Source organism: Scleropages formosus, chromosome 5 (genome assembly GCF_900964775.1).
Source record: "Scleropages formosus chromosome 5, fSclFor1.1, whole genome shotgun sequence".
NCBI classification, from domain to species: Eukaryota; Metazoa; Chordata; class Actinopteri; order Osteoglossiformes; family Osteoglossidae; genus Scleropages; species Scleropages formosus.
The window spans coordinates 22,584,365-22,607,493 of NC_041810.1; the positions used below are offsets into that span (position 1 = coordinate 22,584,365).

A 23,129-nucleotide genomic window follows, 5' to 3' on the forward strand; every position below is an offset into this window, starting at 1 on the left:
TCCATTGACCCATATTAAATTCTTAATCCCTTTAAAAATGTATACACTGCACATATTTTCAAATTAAACATCAGAAAAACAAAAAAGCAAAATGTTGATATAAAATTGTTCTGTATTGTGAAGCATGATAAACCAAATGTGGACGACTGACATTTCAGAAAGTCTCCCAAAGCTCATACTGAGGGTTGGGATGAAGAGCTTAAGAGAAGCTCCAGAGGGAGCTTCAGGACTTCAGACTGGTGTCACTGGAGGTTCCCTGATGTCTTTGTGAGGGTCACAGAATCAAAAATGGAGGGGGTCCCTTCTCAAAGCCTCTAAGCAAAGTATGGGCCAGCAGACATGTAGAGGCATGTGTGCGTGCCCATGCACTCATATGCAAGCATACACCTACACAAAACACTCCCACTCACAAATATGATCACATATACAGAGGTCTAGATACACATGTATCCACCCACTCTACCCACATACTGAAACACACACAGACATTTAAAAATGAATATTTTCACCAACACACACACACACACACACACACACACACACACACACACACACGATTGCTATTTTGTGTGTCTTCCCCAGTCTGCAAAACTCCTCTGGGGACCGTCACTTCACATATGTAAAGGGTTCCCTGGAGGATGACTCTCACACCCCTCCCAAGCAAGGGGACCGCCAGCTCATACAGGCCCTCTGCACACTTAACCAAGCAAACTGTGCATGTCTTCCAGAGCTTCTGTGCAAAGGCTGCTGGGTAACAGAGGTAAGTTAACCTTTCTGATCTCCCAGCAGCTGCTGCTTCTTCAGCACCTAGACACACTTTTGGCTGGGTTGAAATCTCTGCTCTTGAGCACCTGAACAATCGCAGTAAACGGTCGAAAATTTAAAATCTGCTGTACAATCATCTTAAATAAGCACTGAAATCGGTGCTGCCTTTAAACAGCCAGGCAAGATCGCTAAAACCGATCCTACTGGTTTTCCCCAGTGGTCCACAAATAGTGTGAATTAGAGACAATCAATCAACGAAGAACAAGGCCACATGCGCAGCGAATGTCAAGCAAACGTCTTAACTAGGAAGGTAAATCCTGCAAGGGTGCAATACATTTTAAGCCATGACACTATAAACACCCATAAATAAGTGAGATTTACATGCATTCTGTGTGTGGTCTCTTAATAAACAGGATCCTGTTTTAGTGAGGTAACTTTAGGATTTTAAACCATGTGCTACCCCTGGAACAACAGGGATATTGTCACCTTAATCTTCTCTTTCATACTCATGTTTGTTAACTGCTTGTTCTGCTCGGAGTCACGGTGGTCTAGAGCCTATCCTAGTATCAGTGGGTGCAAGGCTGGAGGAGGTATAGCATGGAAGGGATGCCATCAAATCACATGAACTGCATGTCTTTAGACTGTGAAAGGAAGCCAGAGCATCCAGAATAAACCCACACATGGGAGTACATGCAAATTCCACAGACTGAGTTGGATTCGAGCCTATGACTGAGCAGTCCAGGTACTGTAAGGCAGTACTACCTAATTCGTCACTGTGTCATTCTTCACCTCCTTCATCCCCTGTAAATCGACACAAAAGGTACAACTAATTAAATGAGACACACATACACCAGGACCATATATAGTCAATACTTAATTTATGGTTAAATGACCTGTGTGTGGCTGCTCTAGTAAAAAGGCAACACACTACTTGTTAAAATTAATCTTTTTTCCAAGGTTACTGAAATGTTGATTTACCCATTTATACAGTTGGGTATTCTTACTGTGGGATTTAATCTAAGGACCTTGCATGGAAATGGTACTACAACCTGCTGCAAATGGTAGTTAGAGGGTACAGTGTATACAATAAAAATGTACATGAAAACACATTTGCTGTGACTATCAAGGAGAGGAATTAGAAGCAGTTACAGCACATTCATGCTGAACATCATTAAATTGACTACAGGCAGTCAAACATGAAAACACAACAGAGAATTAATAATAATAATAATAATAATAATAATAATAATAATAATAATAATGCAATGTAATAATAATAAATTTAACTACAGAATTTATAATCAATAGACACAGAAAGAGATAAATGTTACAACTGTCATGACAAAGAGAGGAGGCTGGACCCAAGTACAGGATCATTTATTCAGAATCAAAGGACTAGGCATGTTCTCATGATCAAGGATGGGCAAACTGAACAAAGACGAGGATCCAAAATTGTGATCGAGGGACAAGGCGGGCAATTATCATCAAAGAGTCCTGGGGAAAGATGAGGGACAGGACTTGGAAGAACAAAGGTAGGTAAGTTTGAGAAAATCAGAGGGGACGGTTGTCTCGAGTGAGATTCCACACCTGGGATGATGTTCAGCAGCGTCATTTACACCCAAGTGCTCTCTCAGAAAGAGAGAGGGAGAGAGAGAGAGAATGTGCGCGCGCGCAAAACATTAAAGAAACTAATGTTCGCTTTTCCAGTGTTCGTTGGTGTTCAATTGTGATAGTTTTCCTTTTCTTTGATGCATCACCATCACTAGCATCACATTTACTCTTTGGTGCCATAATTAGGAGGGTAAAAACAAAAAAATTAAAGCCAAAGACAGTAACAAACGAGACACTTAACTGCACTGTGGTCCCACTGAAAAGAACGAAGTCTGTCCTACCTCGGACTCACGCGGCCCACCCATGAGCCACTGCAGAAGCGCAATGTTTTGATGCATGTCGCAAAGTAGGCCCGTTTGTTATTACGACCCATTGTACGTACAGTAAATCAAATTTTAATTTAATAGGCTTAATTATGAAGTTCATTTGATTGTTACTTAAGGGTGACAAAAAAAAAACCTAATTTACGGTCAGTAAGGGGGTGGTTTGTAACTACGGGATGTATGTAAGTCGGATGTTCATAACCCAGGGACCGCTTGTATTTGTGATTATTAATATACTGTAACTTACACCCATTTATACAGCTGTGTTTTTTGTTGTATCAAATCGCAGTAAGTATAATGATGAAAGGCAGCAGATCTGAACCTGTCTTTCAGATGCAGGGTGACAATTCATGCCACTACTGCTGCTCTGCTCATAACTGATTAGCCAATGCTTCTGCTTCAAAAGGTCTTAGAACAATTTAGCTGAGTACGTTGAGACCAGAATCAGCAACAATGTGTTCAAAAGTTCATACTCTAACCACTATGCTCCCTGCTGCTCTTAAAGTGAAGGCTTACAATATCTCCAATTGGTAAGGGCTTGTTTGCTTCTTACTACCTCAGCTGGCATTTACATGCCTGGCCTTTTCCCAGCGTGCTGAGCTGGCTGAGCATGAACCTCCACTTTGACAAGACCGCACACCTATTCAGTGCCTCCTGAGCAGCTGCAACTGCTGAGCACTTTACTGTGATTGATGCCTGGCACTGACATCAGAAAGCAGCCATCACTGGCTGGCTCCAGAGAACGAGATTCTGCCGGCTGTGTTGCATTTGCCATCCTCTCACCCTCCAGCGCTCAACCCACCCACCCCCCCAGGGATGTGACAACTGCTAGTTCGGTCCGAGAACTTCCGCAGCCGCAGGCACAGGGATAGGTCAGTTCTTCAGCAGCCAGCCTTGCAAAGCCATGGGAACATCCAGCCTTTATCCCCTTCAACTTACGCAGCCTGGGTCTTGGCGGGTCCTAGGATACCTAACGCCAGGAATAGCAGCTGCATTACGAAGTGATAACTGAAACACAAGTCCTTAATTTAGCGTGTAGAACGGGTGACGGGGGTTGCAGGCTCCATTCACAGCAACAATTTCATCACGAGATCACCCTCGCCCACCAAAGCTGTGCTTATTGTGCCCCAGGGCTGCAACTTACAGCGCACTCAACTTGAAGTCTGGACGCCTACCCATGTCACCTCGATAAACCTCAATACCAATACCACAAATAATTATGGGACTCCACCTTTCCCAGGAATATTTACTAAAGCAGTAATAGATAGGGAGATGTGCAATTTCCTATCATGGAAACATGTTTTGACTTGCAATGTTAGCAAGGTAGGATTTAACACTTACTTCAGCTTTAATTTAAAAATAAGTTACACAAAGTACATAAGCTGCTGGAAATGACCCCACTGACTACACCATTACAAAGGTCTACCTTTCCCCCTGTCATTTTTACATTCAGCAGATGCTTTTTCTAGAAAAGTGACATACAATTCAGGGTAAACAAAAGTGCGTTGCACAACAGACGAAGAGATTTAGATACAGGCGTACCATTACCAAAGCTCAGCTTTCTTGTCTTATCTTCCACTGTTCTTCAACTTGTGGATATGTGAATGCCAGAAGGTGAAGGTGCACTCCTCATGGCACTCGGTCGTGACTCCTCACACTGCAGCTCTCAATGCGTCTCTTCAGAAGTGCATATCCCTCTATCCCTCTAATGTACACTCAATTCTCCAACTGTTTTTCTGCCACTTTAAGTATGTCATGGGTAATAAATAGGACAAATTGCCGCCTGCTTCTAGTTGCCACTCAGAGTTTGGGCCTCCTCTTGTGTAAAAGCTGGAGCAAATGGCACCCTAACAAGGACCGAATTGCTCGCAATGCTTCAGTGAATTACCCCCTTTATGTACTTGCATACAATCCCAATAGACACAGGTGATACTTATTGATTATCTAATGATCTACAAAAGGAAGACATTAACAGCAGCTGATGTTCCGTTATTTACTGTTACCTTGCTGGCTAAGGTTTTAGAGTCACTGGACTGATGATTTAAAATATATACACATTTTTAAGGGTTGCTATATGTTGCCATCAAATGCATGGATTACTTTTTGTAAACCTTGGTGAGCAATGTTTCTTAAATCTTTACATCTAAAAAGCCATGCAAATCACAACCAAAATATATTTAAATAAAAGGGGATAAATGTTTTCACAAGTGAAATGTAAGTTCTAAAAGTACTAAAATGATGTCAGGGTGCTTCACCAATCTGAGCAATGTGCTGAATCGATCGCCATTACTGCTCTGCACCTTAGCCATTTCTCTTAATGTTATAGTTTGAGGGGTGGCTAAAATCCATCCCACAGGATATATGATCCTCTTCTCTCTACAGCCGGCTGCTTCAAACTTGAGACACATTTTCGTTTCTTTCTTCCCAGAAAAAGCAAAATCAATATTTCATTACAATCTTTGACCCGTGTAAACCCACACACATATAATACATAAAAACAAAGCTGAATTCCTTTGGAACTTTTTAAACTCCGCAATTAACAGATAGTATCTGCTGAGCTTCTGGACTGTGTGAACATTCTATTGAATGAAGACTTTGCCATTGTTGCTTTCCCTCACTGTCAAAGCAGCTGGGCACCATGTGACATTTACTCTTAAGAACAACAGTGAAATAAAGTTATTTGCCAAACAGGTGCAAAAAAGCCAGTGAACCTTAAGCTTTAAGTGGGGCAAGGACCTGAGTGTCCCCCTCTAGACCTCTGGCATTTTAGTGGCGAACAAAAGTTGCAGCTTGTTCTGTGTGGTTTTAAAAAGCAAGAGCATGTGCTCACCGTTGGTTCAGAGGACCCTGCTACGGAAGAGTGATTTTTTTTGTCCGTCAGTCGCTCGGCCTTTCTGGCACTGAAAAGAAGAGAGAGAAAGCAGGAGGGTGAACCAGGAGGCAGCAGTGCCTGCAAATCCATCAGACGAAAGCAACACAATATATCCTCAAACCTCCCTGCTATGTTACTTCTGAAACCCGAGCGTGGGCCTTTTAAATGCAAATGGAAGTATATGGCACTGATGTTAAAGAAAGATCACATCCACAGCTGACCACCTAAATGTGGCAGAATTCTTTCTCTAGGTGTTCAACGAACATGCAAAAAATACATTGCAAGACCCTTGTGCTATAAAGATTATGGTATTCCATGTGTTTCAAAAACACTAATGATGGTACTTGTAGAGTAATCTAGATTTACTGGAGAGAAAAAAAACAAACAAAAAAAAAAAACATGCAACACACACCAAAATACTAAGGTACTGGACACTGCAATGGCATGGTGGTGCAGTGGGTAGCACTGGTGTCCTTGTGCTGTGGGTTTCAACAGAGATCAGTTTATATGTGTAATGTCTATATCTGTCTTATCAAATTTCACAGCCTACGTTACAATGTGTAAAAATTAATGAATTTACTTTTGTAAAACTTGTTAAAAACAAATGTGGCTCTAAGACTTTGCAATTTTCCACTCCTCTTTTTGCACATCTCCCATGTTTTCATCTCATGTTTGTTTTGTATTTCATCTATCCTTTATTGCTCCCCTATCACATTGTGTCACCTCAGTATATGAACATGAAGAGCACATTGTGCAGTTGGTTTTCGGATTATTTTGTATCCTCGCTCTGCTCCAACATGGAAACACTGAACAAATCTCTGAGAACCAAAAGTGTTACGGTCAATGAGACCAAAGCAGTGCTTTGCCTTCTCCCTGAGCAAGGAGTAGAACATGGACCCCATTATCTGAGCTACGTTCCTCTCCCGCAGGACAGCGGCCCCCTGTTCTAATGGACTCTTCCTGTGTTATGTAATGGCGCAGGGAGATCTGTGAGGAACAGTGCCAGAGACACATAAATAGATAAACTGGCAAGGGCTGCTAGCATCTTGCCGGAGAGATATTACATTAGTAATCTACGTAGAAGGGTGATGTGTGCATTGCAATGACCTTTGATGACTTTCACGGCTCCCCAGCAAACTGCAAACTGATTATTACAGCACACACCCAAGTATTGTATCTACACATATGTAGGCAAATGCATCTCACAGCTGCAGCTCACAGAGTTTACATTTCTAATTGTATTCCATCAACTTTCATGAAGCACAAATACAAACTGCAGAGTATTTTTGTATTTAACTGACAGTTTTTTATATGTAGGTATTTCAGCAGTTCCTTTGGAACAATAGGCTATCAAACTGCTGTTCAGAACTTAACAGAGCAAGCGTGGTCACGCTGAGGATCTTTCATCGCCGAGTAGACACTCTTCCTGGTCAGCCTCAGTTTCCTGAAGGAAACTGCTTGGCTATCGGCAGTGCAGGGGCCTGTCAGAGAGCCGTCAGCACAGCACCTCTCTGTTACAAAGCAGATTCCTGCACAGCAAACACGATTCCAGCAGAATAATAAACAGAAGCAGCAAGATAGCAACTGTTATTGTTCCTTCTTTTGTATGTGCCTTTTTCCCTTATTTTTCTTTTCTTTTTTTTTTTTTTTTTCCCTGGCATTGCCCCTCTGTGCAGACCAGTGTGAATAATAGGTCCTATGTAGTCATCTGCACCCGGTTAAAAAGCAATTTCACCAGTGGGCACAGTATGCTGGATTATTCATCCCGTGGTGACACATTTTCAATCGGCTCTTTCCCTTCCTAGACGGCAGCTCACAGGGAGAGTAATTATGGCCTCAGCATTTGCATCAGATCGTAAATCCTCACACCACTGCTGCCACTCGCATGCTTTCCAATCCTGTGTCGAAGGCGGAGAAGTTCCCCACCTTCACTGAGCACAGAGCTATGCAGGTGTATTAAGGACCCTGTCAAGTGTTCTCCTCAACTTGCCTTTGCACATAATTTTTTTCCCTTTTTTAAGTGAAGCCATTTCAAGTCAGAACGGACAACAGCAGTTGGCAGTACTCCCAGTTTGTGTGGCTCAATGAAGTTGTACCAGAGGTCCTGCTCCCTTGTGCAGGAGGTAATAACACGTGTTCATATGAAGCACATAACACAAGTTCTGTGACTGAAACAATCTGAATCCTGTTCAATGAGGGTCCGGGGTTGTTACAGAGTTGCGCCAGAGCTGTCCCATGTTCTTAAAGATGGAAGGTGATGCTTCAGCCTCTAAGAGCACTCGGTCTTCTCCCTCCTTCACCATTACACAACCTTCACCTTCAAAATTAGTTGAATGGACAAGAAAACAGGGAAAAAATGTTTGGGGGAAAAAACTCAACTTCTTCATTATTTCAAGCTTTTCAACCTATTCAACTGAGCTGCCATTTTCCTTTTGTACTCTACAGACGAGGTAAGAAAAACAAGAGACCATGCCACAGTATCCCTCACATCAGTCACCAAAAAAGAAGAAGGGCCCAGGAGCCCTTCTGAGCAGCACAGTGTCATTTACAAATCCATTTTGTTGGATGAACAAGTCAACCTTTATGGACACCAGTCAGGTCTTACCCACAGGGAAGCACTGGGAGAAGCACATAGGCTCAAAGATGAGTGCTCACAGCCAGATGACTGCTGAATGACTCCACCTTCTTCAGCTCAAGCCTCCTCAGGACTACTGCCTGAATCTTTAAGGGGAGGATGAAAGATCAGTACGAAATTTTGTTTATAATCCAATGGCCATGATCCAGGGAGTCAAGGATAAAGCCTCCAAACCGAGACTCTACAGTGGGCTGCACTCAGGTTCACAAAGGGGCATTCCATTCAGCAGACATCCTGTTCAGCAGTTGGGCCTGATGGCCTGTGGTTGTGGAACCAGCTGCTTTGTACATTTCTTTGGCACCGGGCTAGACTAGAGCAGCCGGCACCAACCGCCAAGTTTTTGGTTAATGTCACGCTCGGGCAGCATCTCTCTCTGTCTGCTCAAGGTAAACCAATTCCAGGCTACACTGTATGGTATCCCATGACTCCCAAGGGAAGAAGTATTGAGCAACAGATATCAACAATTGCTTGCAAAATCTTCAGTAGACACTTTCACCTTAGCTTTCATTTGTGTTTTATGATTGAACAGCAAAGAGTAAACCCTATACGCATCAGGAAATACCTTCCACAATACTTGCCGTAATGGTCCTAAAGACTTCACTCTGCAGTAAATTTAGGATGAGGGAGACAACAGGTGGTGAAGTGTTATAGAATTGCTATCAAAAGGCTGCAGGATAACATCCTGGATTCACTAAACCTCTAAGGTCTGTTAAGCAAGTAAACAGCAAATTCAGTACCAGGATACATTATTTATGAGAACAATTTTGTTGAATAAATTTGAATGATGCAAAGCCAGAAACACCAAGTGTGGTCACTTATGGGAAGTTGACAGCCCTCCACTACAAAGCCATTCAAACCCCACGTGCAATTCAAGCTAGTGTTTCACCAGTCACAATTCACAAGGTAAAAGGATCCAGATTTTTGAAATACACTTCTGTGCCACATATTGATTCCTCTCATAGTAAAATGTCATTCTAATTTGGCAGTGCAGATCACATCTGAGTGGAGGGTATGTGATCTTTGAGAACTGCCATTTCTCATAGGGAGTGCTATCAGAAAGAAAATGCCTACTGCTGCTCCTCCTCCCTCACCTCTATCTCACATATACACTGCATGCAGCAGACACCCAGGAGCCTTTAGCATCCCACATCACACACTCTCCTCTAAAAGTTTCTAAAAGAGACTAAGATGATTATTGAAAACTGAACGATATTTACATTACCCTTATGTGGAGTTTTTCCAGGGGTTTCCTCTGCCGTGCTCAGACACAAATGGAAAGCCTGCACCGCCCTTCGAGCACAGCTTCTCATGCATGGTCTGCTGTGGGTGTGCAAACGGGAAGTGGCTCAAATCAAGCCAACCTTTGCAATGAAGAACTAAACTGCTTCGTTCACGGGAGTTAAAAACATTCCTTGGGATCACATTAACGGGATCAAAGAGAGAGTGCCTGGATCTGTCTCCAGCTATATGAAAAATTTAGGGCAGATTTCTCAAACTTCACAGAGATGAGCTAACACTGACTCATCCGGATTCTTTGCGCTCAAAGCGTTTGCAAAGTAGGGCGCTGTGAATGCTAAGTAATATTCGGCTAGTGAAAAATGTTATAAATCATGTTAGGAAGGAACTAAAAATAGATTGTAGTACACAGATAGGACTGCTGCCATACCGATGTGTTTCTGTACAATTGTTTGATTATATGCCTGTTTTCAGAGCAGAGACTGGGGATCTAATCCTTTTTCCGTCATGTCACAGGCTATGTGGAAGTCTGCAGGAGTGGGAAGTCTCCTTAAGGAGCATTGCCACATGTTCACAAGCTACCAATGTTCTACTTTAATCACCAACAGGGAAAAAACTGCCAGACCATCACCATCACGCAGGTAAACGAGCCCTGGCACTCCAACTGAAGCCATTAAAATCTTCCAGATACATCAAGACTCATTGATTACCTCCATGAACTTCCTCTGAAGGTGTACAGAGACCACTAATAGAAATTCATATTAAAATAACCCACTGATTGATTCCCATATGGAAATGAAGAGGATTAATTTGCAAAATACCGACTCCTCCCAGTATTTACATTTACATTTATTTATTTAGCAGACGCCTTTGTCCACCTCGTAATGTAATTCAACCTGCCTTGGTTATTTATCTTATCACCTTTACAAAAATGCATTTTAAATTTACTTAAGTAAATTAGTAACTCTGTAAATCTTCTCGCTGAGCACTACCTCGCTACATAAGACCTGAGGAGGCCGGCCAGTGGTGACAGACGAATCCCGTGCTGACAGAGGATGATGTCCATCTGCCGTGACGATCGAGACGTTCCATGCAGAGTTGGGGATCCAAGATGCCATTCACCAACATTATAATTATTTGTTAAACACACACACACACACACACACACACACACACACACACACACACACTTTCAGAACCGCTTGTCCCATACGGGGTCACGGGGAACCGGAGCCTACCTGGCAACACAGGGCGTAAGGCCGGAGGGGACACACCCAGGACGGGACGCCAGTCCGTCTCAAGGCACCCCAAGCGGGACTCGAACCCCAGACCCACCGCAGAGCAGGACTGTGGTCCAACCCACTGCGCCACCGCACCCCTATTTATACAAACCAAAAGATAAATAAAATATTTTGTGATTCTCTGCAGTTTTTGGGATTATTTTAATAGGAATAAAGTATGTGCCTATATGAAACACTGTAGGTAGGAACATTTCCTTTCTGTCTCCCTTTTTAGTATTTTTTTTTCCTTTGTTAGCAATTGAGGTGACTGCTTTTTATGTGTGAACTCATGAAGCATAAAAAGAAATGTACATACAGTATATTACCTAACTGAAAATGTTTTTACCATGCCGGCATTAAGTATGCGTACATCTAAAAATAAAACCTGTATAGCTTAAATGTATTAATTTATTATGATGAGTAAGTTAATTTTAGATAAATGAAATACAATTAAAACAGATGTTAAACATCTACTGAATCATTTAACTAAAAGTCTGTAAAGCCTGGAACATTTAATTTATAAACACCAAAAAGAATGATAAAGATGATGATGATTATTAGAGTAATCAGAGTATTATTGTGTAGTAGTGATCAGAGAGTGAGTAGAGTATTATTATCAGTGACCCTTTTCAGTAAGCAGAACCCACTCTTTCTTATTGCTGCAGTACTTGGACACAGAGCTCCCCATGGGCGGTCTTTTCTGGGTTACACCTTAAAGAGATGACTGCACTTCGACCATTCTCACATGAAGATGTTGGCTGGGAAGACCGATAGAAGAAGTACTTGTTAAACACTGGTTTACAAATTGTTATTTTCTAGAATGCCCAGGAGGGGTGGGCTACCACTGGCCCGTGGATCCCCAGAGGTTTTTTCTCCCTCAACTTTCAGTTGGGAGTTTTTGTTCCTTTCCCTGGTGGTCAGTAGGTATACTTATAGCTCTATAATAAGTTCTTCATTATGGTAGCCATTAGTTGACTGTCTTCATTTGTATCCGTTTTTTCTTGCCTTATGTCTATGTTAAAGTGCTCTGTGTCACTGCGTGAGAAGAGCGCTCTATAAAAAATATTTTTTTTTTTTTAAAAAAAAAAAAAAAAAAAGCAACTTCCAATGAACTCTATGTAGTGTTATCAGCCCACACACCTTAATCTGGGAGCTGTATTTCTTTTCTCAATACTTTGGCCAAATAGAATGTGAAATTGGGGTCTAGAGCTCTAGAAATAGCTTTTGGCATGCTTTTCAGCACACCTCCTGTGGAGGAGCCCATTCTGAATACAGCTACAGGCTGTTGCTCCATCAATTTGAGCAGGAGGCTAAGGTAACAAAACGCTTGAGACCTAATGCTGCTCCCACTGAGCCACTTGAAATTCTTAATGACACGCGCTGGTGGCTTTTATAATTGTGTTGAATTGTGTGTTTAGCAAACTTAATCTAGCAGGGAAATATTTAAACAGACTAAAGAGTGAACTCTGCTACACTGACTGTAGCTCAAAGTGGATACTAGCAATTAAAGCTGTCGCAATGATGAAAATGACACAGCTGCCTAAACAAAAATTCACCTCTACAGAAAAGGGCAGCTCTTAACTTCCAGTCACAACTGTTCCTTTTGCCTTTAGTAGTGGGTAATTGTAAAAAAGAATGTCCAGTCACATCAGTGTCCAGCACACCACTCCAACTACAGCTGCATGCTCAGAGCCATTACCTTACTTCCATGAATTTACTCAGAATCCTGTATATGCCTCAAGACAGGGCCAACTGGTACCCCAAGGTCCTCTCTAGTAATCATAAATCATCCGATACTCGAACAGCATGCTCAAACACTTCTCTCAGTGCACTCCTATCAACATAGAGCCTGGATGGGTTCGAGGGGCAGCATCCCTTCCTTTGTAGTACCCGTTAGATTACCAGAGCCTTTTTATTAATTTTTTTTCTTTAAATTGGTTTTAAAAACAGCACAGGGTTACAAAAGCAAGATTGCAGACGGCTTAGGCAAAACATTTCAGCATTGGTACTGAAGCAGTTTTTTGCAGTTGTTTATGATAATCATTAAGGGCTCACAGGTACACATCTAAAAATGGGGACACAATCCGATTAACTCATGCCGCTCTAACATCTCTTAAACTGTAAGGTAAAATGAGCTTATGCACGTTCTCGTACAGAGGAAGAGCTTATCAGAGGCACGATCACGAACACACAGTTTCTCCACAAAGGAACAACGTCTCCATCCCCTTTATCTCTGCAAAGGCACAATGGTTGCAGAACTGCCACGGCAGGACAGTCAGAAAGTTGACGGAAATTACACTGCCGAGGTAATTAGTCAACCGTGCAAAAAGGACACGTAACATTACCGCTATCGGCTAATGTGGGCTTGTCGCAATTATGGATCTCACTCCTTTTGTGTTTGGTTCAAAATCTCTGGCTGAGGCTTCATTAGGCAGACTGCTTTGTCCTGCTGTTTTCCGCATTGTTGATGTTAATCGATGAAGTCTTGTTCGGATGTTGTAACCCACATCCCACATCCACATTATAACAGGACTAGACTGCCGAATTGGCCACTGAAGAACTTCATTAGCAGCCTGACCCCACAGAACAAAGCTTGGGTAATGCAAGACCAGACTCCAAGCCTCACTAAGCAGTTCATGCAGCCATTTGGACAGTTGCTAAGAGACAAAGTAGCTATGTTAAATGTTTTCTGCATGTTAATGTTATTTTCGCACTTCTAAGAATAGCAGAACCATGTCAAATTTAGACATGCTGCAAAGATTCTCTCCTGTGATTCCATCATTCCCCAAGAAAGAACAGCTCCTCGTGATGCAATAAATTGTCCCTAATACTCAAATTCTTGGGTCCAGTGGTCAGAGCCATTGTGCATCATGAGAATAAAAGTGACATTTGGAACTTGATATTTCACACTTCAGGAAAAATGAACAGGCAACTCTGGCTGTCTAAGGTAAGGTTTAACATGTCTCAAATGTCAGCACCTGCAGACTGAGATGAAATCTGCTACATAGTGGGAAATCCCTCTATGTCCATGTTAGGACTGCTGAAGGCAGCAGGCTATCTACCCACCCCAGAGATCATTCCCTCCTGTCTGGCCCTCAACCTCCCGCATAACAAATGCAAGGTAGTCAGCTATCCTTAGGGGTGGCTGGTAGCGTAGTGGTAAGAGCCACTGCTTTTGGATCCAAAGATTGCTGGTTTGAATCTCACATACCGCTGTAGTACCCTTGAGCAAGGTACTCTCCCTAAAATTGCTCCAGCGAAAATTACCTGGCTGTATAAATGGGTAAATAATTGTAAGTCGCTTTGGTAATGCACAAACTGTATTTTCTATGAGATGTACATTATGTCACTTTGGAGAAAAGCATCAGCTAAATGAATAAATGTAAGTATTAATACAGTCACCACATCTGAACAGTGGCCTATGGGAAGGAGAGACTGCCTGCAAAACAAATCATTAGACCAGGTCACCAAAGAGAAGCTCCAATTTTGACTAAGGTGAAAATCCTAACTGTTGAGTAGGCCATACTACACACTTCCACTCCTGTCCACTCCACCATTATGAAAAACAGCTGATGCCCCCCTCTCCAAGGCTACTTTCCCAAGCATGGATGGGTGTGTGGGCACGTCAATTGCTTTCCCTTCAGTGCAAATGTGGTCTGAAGGGTGGAAACTGAAAGACTGTGCAGATAATTGGCTCACATTGGCAAAGCCCCAACCCTTTCCAGTTTGCTGGGAGGGTTGCAATAGGCGCATATTCAGCCTAGACACTTATCGAATCTCTCCATTCCCCATCCCTCTCACCAGTATAATGTTGCAGACAAATAACTGAACTGCTGCGTTGTAAATACCTAACAAGAACCACAGGGTTGCAGTTCTTTTCCAAGGTCTAATGCTCACTAGTCCTTTTTCCAGGCATGTTAACTGTGATATTAAACTGCCATAAGATGAATGCAAAAGAACATTAAGTTGTTGACACTTCGCAAAGGACAATAAATGGAATTCTCAACACAAAACACAGCAACTTGTCATACTTTTACATTATCAGGTGTGTAAACTGGAATAATGAGCAATTTTTACAAACTGGCACCAGCTGTTCAAAAGCAGTGCGAACCAGTCACGGGGCAGATGTTAATTAATCCAACAAAAGTGCAAAAGCATCTCCGAATGTAAGTAAATTTTTGCTCACATATACTTGTCTGGGAATGCCATGCAAACATACAAAGCTTACATTTATTCACTGAGGTCACACTTTCCTCCCAGGCAACTTACAATGTTAAGCTATCTACAACTACTGACCAATTTATACTACGTGGGAACTCTGGGGTCATGGTGGTGCAGTGGGTTTGGCCACAGCCTGCTCTCCAGTGGGTCTGGGGTTCAAGTCCAGCTTGGGGTGCCTTGTGGCAGACTAGCATCCTGTCCTGGGTGTGTTCCCTTCTCCCTCCAGCCTTATGCCCTGTGTTAGGCTCCAGTTCCCCACAACCCCATAAGGGGCAAGCCGTTTTCAGATGATGTGTGTACATGAGGAACTTTATTGGAGCACATTTTGAATAAGTACCTTGCTCAAGTCAAGAGTTCTACAGCAGTAGGTGAGATTTGAACAGGCAACCTTTGGATTCAAAGCCAGCAGCTCTAATCACTACACTATCAGCGTATATCCCCCCACAGACAAACACACTTTTACCTGTCATTGTAGGGACAATGTTTTAAATGCAGTAAAAATCATACAAAGATATACTACATTCAGTACTGGCAGATCAAATACAACTGAACAGGTAAGCCTCTCTTTCTGTCTAAATTACTGAAAGCTACTGTTCATTACTTCCTGCATGGTAAATGCAACATCTGGTTTCTGAGTGCTGCTGGGAGGCCAGTCTTGCACTCTGTTACCCTGCTCTTTGGGATTCCATCTTTGCCAGATTAGTCCTTCAGAGAGCCTACACATTGATGCCCCCAGCAGCACACAGAAAACAGTCAAGTATGCATTTTGCAAAAGCTCTAGAGCTGAGAAAGCCTGCTTCATTCCTTCCTTGACATGCACTCAATATCAAAAATATGCTTCCACCAGCGTGCCTACTGCACAAAGGGAAAACATTCAACATGTGTGGTTAAAAGTGTAATCGAAGCTGCAGAAAAAAGAAGGATTGCCCATGAGGGAGGGACACAGTGTCCTGCCAGACACCCGGCTAGCTCTGGGTGACAGATGACAGGAAACAATGGTGCCACATGTCCTTGTTACCAAGGAGATCTCTGGTTTTGTGACAGACATGGTGAGAGGATCTACATGGCGACTAGAGAGAGCCCTAATTTCAGTCTACCTACAATCACACCCTACTGGGTCAAGGAAGATCCCCAACTCACACTACTTCATTTCAAAGTCAGAATGGTAAGGATCTCTGCTATGCCAAAACACTCGCCACAACAAATGCTTAGCCTGCTGATAATCACCACACTTCTTAATGTGTTCTGAGTTGCATAACACTATATCACTTAACAGACTCCATTGTCCAAGGGAGGCTTAAATCCACGGCTAACTTCGACACAAGGGGAAGCATAGGGTTTCACAAGTCCCCAGACCGAAGACTGGAGTTTCCTTTTGTCCAAGGACACACACTTAGGCAGACAGTTATTATGGGAGAAGAACCACACAGCAGGTAGCATGTAGGTTGCTATTATCTTTGATGGGGAGAACCCAGGATTGAGTCCCACCCTCCATCTATTGTATACTAAACATACTAAATACCATTTTCCGCTTCATTCCATTTTATTAAAATGTAAAAACCTACAAGTTATGCAGCAAGATAAAAGCATTTTGGGTTAATAATAGTGGCAGCATAGCAGAACAGTGGTTTGAGGCTGTGAAGAGTTTGCATATTCTCCCCATATTCCAACAGGTTTCCTTGGGCAGCTCCGGCATCCTCCCACAATCCAAATACATGTGTTTCAGGTGAACTGGTAACTCTAAATTGCCTATTTTGTGTGTTTGATTGCTCTGTGATTAAATGGCATCCCATCTCATTGAGGGTGCACCATGCCTCTCACAATGCTTCCGAATTAAACTCCACATCACCAGGACCCTCCACTGGACAAGCAGTTTAAAATAATAAACCAGTGTGTTAATCACAATGAATCAGTGACATGGCAGCCATTCCTCTACTTTGAATTTTAATTATTTCCTGAAACTAAAATATGCACTGCCCAATTTGAACAAGCAATGTCATGGTAAGGAGCCCACCTCTTTTGAGTCAACACTACTGAAGCTTCTCAGCAGCCTGTGCAGTAACTGGCTGCACAAATGTAGAAGGGCCTCTTTCCAGGCTCAGACCGCAGCTCCTGTAATGGGAGGACACATCCAAGGTGTCCAAGCAATGAACGTGTGTATGCACAAAGCTGGGATTAAAGATTTGCCATTGTACGCTGATGGTCCTCCCCATGAATTCGATTGCCTCTCTGCGGGATAATAATGCACAGCCAAAAGCACTGTGGTAAAGGTAATGTCTAAACAGAGCAGCTTTAAAAGCTTTACATTCAGGTCTGAAACACCTTTTTGGAGCCGAGGCATAGCATCAAGAATGCAGCAAAACTCTTCCTTCTGAGAATGTACTGCTGCCAGATAGCCTATCAGTAATATATCATACATCTCTTGTTCAATGTTTAAATCCTTTTCCTTTAAAATATATTTGAGTATTTATTTCACTTTCATGAGAAAAATATATATAATTAAATATACTGTAAATGAAAACCAGAAGCTCAATAGAGATATGTAAATAATTGCTTGGCAGACAGCCGTATTCAAAGCCCTTCAGATGTCAGTTAAGAAAATGTGAGGTGTTAGAAGCTTTGCTATGGCAACTGATGAAATATTACAAAGGCCAAAAGCAGTTTTGATAAAGATATCCTAATAAACAGAAATGCCTTGGTGTATATTTTACTGATAAAGAATGCATCATCTAGTTTGTATTAGTTTCTGAACGTGGCAGTAAAAATGCACTGGAGATTTTCTTAGAGATGGTGTATTAAGATCAAATGATTTGATTCACTTTACTAGCAGTGTACATCTGCAAAGCTAACCCTAGACACCAAAGCAAATAATAGGGCCAGGACATAAAAGAGCCCTCAGTTGAGCACAGGGCACCAGGAATCAATAGTGGAGTGATGCAGGATTTAAGAGGTTCCTCGAAGGACTTGTGCTGTAATGACTGTTAAAAGGGTAAGTCTTCCGAACAGCACACAGTGACTGCTCCACGCCCTCCCTAATTTGCAGCCAGCTTACAGGATTGAGCTCACAGGCCCACTGCCCCCGTGACCAAATTTTGGATAACTCTGAACGCGCACTGCCAATTTCCCTCTGCCAAGAGGCACAGCCTGGATTATCTTCTGAGACAATCTAAAAGGATTAACAGGGAGATCGTTCCTAAAGCGTTCAGATCGTGGGATGGGAAACACTTGCGGCAGCCACGGCTGGCAGCAAGTGGGCACTAGGGGCAACGGAGCGAGGCGTGGCCAGGACAGAAGGGGAGTCAGACTATGGCTGCTATTCCACATTGTGATTGATATACCCGCTGATGAGATAAGACGCGCCACCTGGCTGGGTGCCGAACAGATACAAGTCAGCGAATTCCGGGGAGCCCGGGTATGGGGAACATGATCTGCATCAATCACAGGTGACAGATACGCCTAGTTCTGTGGCCCCACTCACTGTAAAGGACCCTCCTGCACAAATAGTCAAATCTGCTACGGACCAGTTATCATCCAGTCGACACTTTTACCTAAAGCAATTTACAGTTTCATCTGTAATTACTAGCAATTCCTCAGGTCCAAACTGTCAATTTCTCCCATCCAAAGCACATAACATAATAAAACAAGATGATCCCTTCCTACAGTCAAACAGTGAGGATCTCATAAGTGGTCTACCCTGTCTTGGATCTATCAATAAATGGCCATTCCACTTATGCACAACGGCTTGAGCAATTTCATCAACTGCACAGCATGTGGTCAAGTGACACTTACTCAATCTCATTGCTAGTACAGAGCACCAAGTCTGTGTTTAATGGAAACCTTTAGATTGTCAGGATGAATGTGAATCTGACAGATGACAGACTGTGCAAGGTCTATGACTTTTGTGTGTGGTGCAGTTTTCCCGTGATGTGTCACTGACTCATCTTTAGCTAAATGACCATCAAAAGAGAACAATACAAAAAGAATTACATTTTTTAAATGGCGATACTGCTGATGCCTTGCAGTGTCAGTCCTCTGTGTTTTTTCACAGAAAAAACAATATAGAAGAAGCAAAGCATTAAAATCGAGTTTTTCACACTCTCCTGAAAAACAAGCCTGCTAGAGTCCTACAGCTAAAAGTGACTTTGGGGGGGGATGTTTTAATGGATCCACAGAGACAAGCCTCCTGGGATGACCCATCTGCTAAGAGTGACAAGAACACAACATGCAGTAAAAACACACAAAGGGGGAAGAATGAGCACAAGCAGGCTACTCCAGGGAAGCGGGACACAACAGAATTGTTCTCCCTCATAAGGAGGTGGGGCAGAATGTATCAGTAAGGGCTGTTCGGCGCCAAAGTCCAACAGTCAAGTGCCTTCATTTCTTAAAGATAGAAACATCATCCATACAAAACCAACTCCCATCATCCTGTGGCATCTACAGAACTTATTCCTTGGGAACCGCTCTAATAAATATATATATCACCCGAGGCAAATTCAATGCATTACTGAGGTGAAGGCTGATGGTTTTCAACAATTTGTCTGTTTTTATTAACTTAATGTAGTGGGGAAAAAAGAAGAGGGGGTGCTATCGGTGAGCGGGACAGCAACATTTGCCATCTCTGAGGGACACAGAAAAAGCTGCCCTAATTCCAGTATTCAATTAAGGGTGTTTTGAATTACAGATATGTCTTGCCCAATGGGGACAACCTTTACAATGAACTGAAAAATGACTCTTCTTAACATCTTGAAATAAAATAAATTTCCAAAAACAATTAAGTCATGCTGGTGTCCAGAGCTAGACATGAACAAAGTACATGAGGAAGTGAGGCTTTTATGAACGAGGTTTCAGCAATAAGCAAACAACATAATTATTTCTGACTTGGGTGTTTCCTACACATCCATCAGGAGAAGCCTTTGCTTGTTGGTCGCCTCCATTTTTCGATGTGTCACAGGCTGGTGTATTCTGGGCACCAGGTGGTGCGATGAATCTAGTGGGTGGTCCACCCAGACTTGCCATCAAAGGTTTGTGGGCCTGCAGATTGAAATCCTTGAAGCAGAACTGTTCTGGCATCTGGGGCCAGGGTGCATATCCTTCTGCTGCGTCAGTGAAACATCCAGCTGCTTTAACTTGGAAATGGTGAGAGAACTGCACACTACACCAAGTCGCTTTGGATCCAAGCCGGCCAAATGGATAAAGTAGCACAGTGTAATTACACCCCACCTCTGCCCAGTGGATATTTGCCCCGACCCACCAGAGGAAGCAACGTAAAAGATGCTTTGCTTTGAACTAGCCAGAATGAAAGCTTAAGAAGAAAAATGTTGGGAGAGAATGGTCTTCATCAGAGGGTGGTCAGTCTCCTACAGAGTAGGGGATATTTGCTACTGCCAGGAGAAGAGAGGGCAGGTAATGAAGAACCTGGAGTTTCTGCCTTGAAAGTGAAAGGTTCTAGGTTCAGGTACCAACTCTTGCTGTAGTACCCTTGAGCAAGGTACTTTACCTCAACTGCTGCAGTAAAAAATACATTGCATTTACATTTGTTCATTTAGTGAACGCTTTTCTCCAAAGTGACGTACATCTCATAGAAAACACAACTTGTGCATTACCTTAGGAGAAAGAGACATAGCTGCAGATGTCTGATTAAGTACATTTAGTTTGTTTCCTTCACCATATGCACCAACATTCATCACACAAGTAGCTGCATAAAACTTAACCAGAATATTGCTGATTCCTAATCACCTTCCTAGTAGTTTTTATTTCACATACATATAAACATTTGTTATGTTGCAGGAGTGGCACTGTAAAGGATTGACTCGAGCATGATCGTGAACACGTATACCTTACAGGCATGAACATTTAGACCTTACATGAATTTAAGAGATCATGGGCGAAGTGAGTCTGGAAGAGATTAGTTTTTAGACCCCTTTAAATGTGGACAAATATTCATCAGTTCTGAGTGAGAGGGGGAGATCGTTCCGCCACAATGGAGCCAGAACCGAGAAACTCTGTACTTCACCTTTCGTGCGTGGATCCACCAAGCGGGCAGATGTGGAAGAGCGTAGCGGTCTGGTTGGGGTGTAGCAGATGATCAAGTCTTGTAGATAAGATAGTATCATAGTTGGGAGCAGTTCTTTTTATTGATGCTTTTGTTGGCTATAACCAGGTCTTAAATCTGATCCGGCACAGCTGTGTGACAGCTAAATGACATGGCTATATAAACAAGTAAATGATTGCTATGTTCACTATGTAACATTGCAAGTCTCCTTGGACAAAGGCATCGGCTAAATAAACGTTAAGTTTCTGAGATTCTGGAATATTCGGGAATGCACAGTTGCGTCGTATGATAATTTAGTGTAACAGGGTGTGACCGAAGAAGCAAACAAGTTTGTTGAGGACAAAACAACGGAGAAGGCGACTTTAACAGAACAACTCAAGTCTGCGTCAATACAAGCGTTTCATACCTCACTTTTACCGTTTTTACCAGCGCTGTTGTGTGTGGCGATCGGATGTGCTCTTCAGACTTCGCCAACACTCAACTCGCTGTGCGTTAAAACTGGCCTGGATTACCATGACAACGGACTGCAGACTAAAAAGGTAGTAAAATACTAAAATAAAAAGGAAAAAATGGCATTTCTGAGCACAAGAGGAGCAGGACGGATACCGTGTGTGACTGAGGTAACTGCGAGTCGCGCGGGCCTGACTTAAGAAAGTTGAGGCTGGATTGAGGTACCGCGGTGGACTGTCCACCGACATTATGATTTAGTGCACGATTCTACTCTCAATTTTATTCTACATTTATATCGAAGACTTACCCGCAACATTAACTCAAGACAGCGACAGTCGGAGTTTTCTCACCTTCCCAATCGCTCTTTCCTGTAGAGGTAATTGTCTACCTCAGACTGTAACGGCGGGCATTTCGCGATAAGTGACTGACCGACTTTGAGTTGAGCTCGAGAGCAGACGTGTTTCCTGTGCGGTCGGAGCACAAACCCGTAGGGTCGCGTTCATCATGTGGACCGCCTCGCTCGCACGGCTCCTCCTTCCTTGTGTCGCTCGGTCCGGCGCGTCACGAGAGTCTTCAGGTCTCCCAAGGGCTGTTATTTAAAATTATCTTAAAAAGAAACAAACAAAAGACGACAACACCTCTTCCAGTCCAGGACCGAGCCACAAAAAATGTACCTCAGCAGGCTCAGGAGGTCACACGCACGCACACACACAGCAACGGAGAAAACGCGTTTTCGAACGTCTCACCAGTCGCATAGTGGTTTCAAAATGCGCTCATGAAACGAAGTACGAGAGGAGAGGTGCTCGTCCTCCTAGCGGTGCTACTTTCAATATTGGGAAATTGGGCTCCAATGATGAACGAGGTCCTCTAGGAGCCACTGACCGTGCAGTGTGTAACTCGTACCTGACGCGGAGTGCTGAGACGAGCTCAGAGCTCCTGGGTCTCTCCCAGAGCTCAGTTATTCAACTTCAAGGTCCTTACGAACGAGTAACTACCCCCCAAAACTCTTTCCACCCACCTCATGCTCTTCAGGGTGTCTCCTAAAGGTCTTTCCACCCAGTATCTCCTGAAGCTCCTTGCAACCATTATCTCCTAGGGCTTTACAAATGAGTACCTCGTAGGTCTTTCCAACAGATCTCTCCTAAAAGTCTTTGCAGTCAGCATCACCCAAAGGTCTTTCTAAAGAGTTTCTCCTGCAGCTCTTTCCGATGAGCTTTTCCAGCAACAGTCAAGCTTTGTGGAATCCAGGCACCATAAAAACACTTAATAAAGTATCTGAAAGCATCCTTTCGACTGCTAGCAAAGTTCAATATTCCATCTATTCTTTCACATAATAAATTTATATTACATTTACATGTATTCATTTAGCAGACGCTTCTCTCCAAAGCGACGTACTACATCATCTCATAGAAAATGCAATGTGTTCATTACATTAGCAGGAGGAGAGACAGATGCAGATTAAGGACCAAATAAGTCATGCATTTAGGGCATACTGTTTGCCTGTATTGACTTTCCAGCGATTTACCCGTTTCTACATTATGGTATTTGTACTGCATCAATTCAAGGTAAGGGACTTGATGAAGGGTTCCACAGCAGGAGCAGGATTCAAACCAAGAGTCATCACTACAGCACTTGCTCATACATGTAAAGCACTTAATTTAGAAGCCATTATGTCAGATTATTT

At 42.8% G+C, this 23,129-nt stretch overlaps 1 protein-coding gene across 7 annotated transcripts in view; it reads right to left on the minus strand.

The window, feature by feature from the left end:
- Window positions 1-23,129, minus strand: part of LOC108942299 (synaptotagmin-1-like) — a 127,742-nt gene that overhangs the window by 63,395 nt on the left and 41,218 nt on the right. For 2 of the 7 annotated variants that reach the window (XM_018765533.2, XM_029251749.1), the window contains one exon: window positions 5,530-5,599. The exons of 1 other annotated variant lie outside the window; for it this stretch is intronic. The gene's annotated coding sequence lies outside the window, so the exon portion shown is untranslated. Of the gene's footprint in view, window positions 1-5,529; window positions 5,600-20,956; window positions 20,976-21,752; window positions 22,143-23,129 lie in introns of those variants that run through there. 4 more of the 7 variants (XM_018765534.2, XM_018765530.2, XM_018765531.2 and 1 more) reach the window with 4 other exon arrangements.